At 46.6% G+C, this 4,273-nt stretch overlaps 1 pseudogene; it reads right to left on the minus strand.

Moving 5' to 3' along the window:
* Positions 1-1,754: 1,754 nt before the first annotated feature.
* Positions 1,755-3,126, minus strand: LOC148715456 (acidic endochitinase-like; annotated as a pseudogene).
* Between the last annotated feature and the right edge of the window lie 1,147 nt (positions 3,127-4,273).

The following is a 4,273-nucleotide window of genomic DNA, read 5'->3' on the forward strand; positions in this document are numbered from 1 at the left end:
CTCAAGATCACTGTGATTTTTAGATTTTCAACTTTAAGGACAAGGATTTAATCACTAGGTTGGGTGGTAATTTGAGAGGTGGGGTGATTTGGGATCACTGCCATATAGGATTACCATGGTGCAACCAAATGCGGTGATTTTATTACCTCCACCCACATCATTTTTGATCTTGGGATGATCACCCCATACCAAATGTCTCCTTAGTGAAATAAATTAATAATTATTCTATGTATAGCCAACTGGATGAATCAGTGCATCAAACATGTATAGAAGATCTTACATGGGTGTAGGAGGACTCGCATGAGAGATGCTAATGGGTGCCCAATAGACAATTTGTGAACATCACTCCTTTCAGGAAGGGATAATGTGTTCAAATATTTTTAAAAGATTCACAGGTTTACATTTTCTAAAATTCTTGAATCACATCAACCATTGAGAACACTAGATTAATTTTTAAGCATGCACGAGTGCAGATTTTAGAACCAACCATAGCTACATCAGGCAAGTTGGTGGACCTCCAGGTCTAAAGCCTTGGCCGGGCTTAGGCATAAAAACTATCAAAGTTTACATAGGCCTGGCCCAAAGCCTCATTAACAATGACAAAATTTAGGGCCGAGGCCCGGCCCATCATCAGCTCCGGGCCATGTCTTTTGCGTAAAAGACCATTGGTATCTTTCACTCACGCGTGATGGTTGGATCACACCCTGGGCAAGCTTTGAGATGCGTGATGTCTGTGATCGCAATGATCACACAAGATTATGTATCTCAAAGCGTGATTAAAGAACCATATGGGCAAGGTTTCTCTTATGAGAATATCATACTACGTTATGGATGGGGTAGCGATCCAATAAAAAAAAAAGGGAAAAAGTATGAAAGGGAGAATGGAGCAGAGCAGGGACGAGCGAAACACAGGGGAGAAGGCCAAGATATGCGCTCGTATATTCGTGGAGTGGCGACAAGGAGCAGAAGGATAGCTTCCGAGGACTGAGGCATGTAATATACAATACCTTAAGAACGTTGTTCATCTCTTACGTACAAATCTATGATGGTCTCGTCCCTAAAGTACAACAATCTGGCTCAGTCCAATCCTCCTCTAACGAGCATGATTGCTGTGGAGGTTTGACCCGACCGACTCATTCAGATGCCCAAAAAATAAAAAAAATAAAATAGAAAGTTAGGAAGGTGAAAAAACTCTTTGTTTTTAGAATAAGCTCTCGGACGACAGAATATCAGTGAGAAAGATATTATCTCAGAAGATCGAAGAGACACAATGGTTCTAAAAATATGTAATATTTTCTGAACACTGTATTTTTTTGGAAACCAACATTAGTTACAATTCTTCTAGAAGAGACGTCTCACAAAAAAGATATTTTAAAGTATTTTAAAAAACTAAAATTTAAAGAATAAAAAATTTATTTTTTTAAATTAAAACTCCAACATGTACAATTGCAAGAAATCTATCCGCATATGCTTGCTTTTCCGCCGTTTTTGCCATTTTAAGAAAGAAGGTATCGTTTTTTCTGAAATAGAAAAAAAGTATAGTCCGATCAAATTCATTCAAACATGTATGGCTTTTTATATTTTATTTGAGAGTAAGGGAGAAAAAAAAGACGCCACCCGGTTTTTATTGCAAGTTGAGGAAGAAAGAATACAACAGGGGTCTGTTAACATATAGAAGCAGACCATTATTTAACTAAACATCATCAAAACTAATTCTGTCTCCGACCCTCTAAAATATATAACCACAGCAAAATTCAGACGCTGCTCTTCACGGTGGCGCTGTAGCTGTTCATCTCATCAAAGTACCTGTTCCACACCATAATCCCGGCCCCCATACTTAGACGAGGCCTTAACCACCGGCAGCACCTGAGAAGTGAAAACGTTCGGGGGAATATACCCACTCCCCGCTGCAGCGGTCGACGCCGACACCCCAAGATTATGTTCGTCGCTGTCACATCGGACGTCCACTGGCTCCAGTTGCCGTTTGAATTGTTGACATTCCCCGACGAGTAGTCGCACCCTTTGTTATTGTAAAACTGAATCCAGATGTAATCGAAAAGCCCAGTCTGGGCGTCGTTCTGGGCGTCATCGGGGGAGGAGAGGGAGTAGGAGCCGACGTTGCCGCCGAGGGAGAGGAGGACCTTGACGCCCTGAAACTGGCAGGACTAGATGTCGGAGGTGAGGCCGGTGCTGGTGCCGGCAGCGGGGTTGCAGTGGCCGGAGAGGTTGAGTGAAAGGGTTTGGCCGTTGCCGAAGACGTTGAGGAAGGCGATGTTGATGTAGGAGTAGAGGCCAGAGGAGCAGGCATCGGAGAGGGTGCCCTCGTCGGTGTACTACCCCAGTAGATGGCAATGATGTCGGCATGGGAGGTGGCAACGAGGGCGAGGAGGCGAGAGATCAGGAGTTTATGTCTGACCTCTAGCGAGCACCTGGACGGAGGAGCCTGATGGGAGTCAAATTAGATATTGAGAGAGCTTATGACAGAATGAGGTGGGACTTCGTGGCTTAGTCACTAGAGTGCTTTGGCTTTCACTCATTGTGGATTAGGTAGATTCAAGGGTGCATTCATGCCCTATCTTTTGTGCTTCTGGTGAACGGATTTTCTTCGCAGTTCTTCGTTTCATTAGTAGGGCTGAGACAGGGATGCCCCTTGTCGCCGCCCTTGTTCATCATTTGTGCGGACCACCTATCTCGAGCACTCCGATTGGCATCAGCTAGGCAAGAGGTGGAGGCCTACAGTCCAGCGTCGAGTATGACTTAGATATCTCACCTATTTGCGAACGACTGCTTATTGTTGGCTCGGGCGACGAGGGGATCAACTAGGGTATTCGGAGGGTGCCGGAGGAGCACTGTGTGGCATTTGGTGAATGGGTCAACCTGGCCAAATCTGACATCTACTTCAACCCGAAGACCCGGGTCGGAGTGAAGACAACCATTATAGAGATCTTGAAGATTTGGGAGCAGGAGGGCACTTTGTGATACCTTGGCATCTCGATCACAAGCCGACGCCTTCGTAGGTGGGAGTGCACTTCCTTGGAGTAGAGCATTAGGAGGCAGCTTGAGGGCTAGCAGGTGAGCACCTTGTCTATGATGAGCAGGATCACTCTGGTACACCTTGGTGCCCATTGCAGCACTACGGTGTTCGGAGCATTCTTTCAGAGATTTCATTTGGAGGAGGCATGGGAGCAGCAGGGTGTCCACTTATTGGCGCGGGACACGATCTGTGAGCCAATCAGTTGTGGTGGTATGGGGATCCACTTCCTGATCGAGCGGCAGGAGGTCTACGGTACGAGAATGGCAGTCAGGTTTATACTGGAGCCATCGAGTTTCTGGGGCTCCCTGATGAGGGCCAAGTATGGGGACCCGGTGGATCCATCTGTCTTTCATGTGGGCTGGTGCAATTCCTTCTTATAGAGGGAGATATGCTCCCGTGCTCCCTTGGTGACTCCGGAGATCAGATAGGAGATTGGCGATGAGCGAGTTGTGGATGCTTTGGGGGATTGTTGGCTGACCGACGTACCACTGAGTAGGTGGCCCACCTATAAGACCTCGGAGAGCTAGAGGGGCGCAGGGTCTACGACTTGTTTGCCCCAAGAGAGCGAGGATGGGATGTGGACCTCGTACGATGGACTTTTGGCGAGCAACTGGCAGAGCGGGTGTTGGCGGGGCCGATCCTGGCAGACAAGGTGGAGGATAGGAGGGTGGATCTGGAGGTTGCGTATCCACCCCTGAGTGGCCTTGATTGTCTGGATTGTGGCTCAATCAGTCATATAGATAAAAAATAGTGTGATATGAAATTTGGCTCGTAGACCGGCTTAGTTAGTAAGTCACGGGTCATCTGTTCTGACTGGAGGTCAATTGCAAGTCTTTCAAGTCATGGGTCACCCAGCATCTCATAATTATGATATGACCAAATTAGATTTGCCCAAATTCTTTTCCAAAAGCCCAAAAAAAGTGGACCCGATTCGGACCCGAACCTGACCCCGACCCGGACCCGATCCGAACTCGACTCGAACCCGACCCGACCCGACCCGATCTTCAACCAGGTTGGGTCTGGGTCCAAAATTAGGATCCGAACAAAAAACCAGGTCGGGTCGGGGTCACTAAGGACCCGACCCAACCCGACCCATTTACACCCCTACCTCTAACGTAAGTAAAAATCTGCCATATCAAGCAAAAGTAAACAATACAATGAGTGTTGTGGAGTGATTGATTATAACCCTATTTGATTTTGATGAGCTCAAAGCATTTGAGTATATCTTATGTTATACTA

This window comes from Phoenix dactylifera, chromosome 1 (assembly GCF_051530095.1).
Source record: "Phoenix dactylifera cultivar Ajwa chromosome 1, Ajwa_hap1_PhDact_Kaust_v1.1, whole genome shotgun sequence".
Lineage (NCBI taxonomy): Eukaryota > Viridiplantae > Streptophyta > Magnoliopsida > Arecales > Arecaceae > Phoenix > Phoenix dactylifera.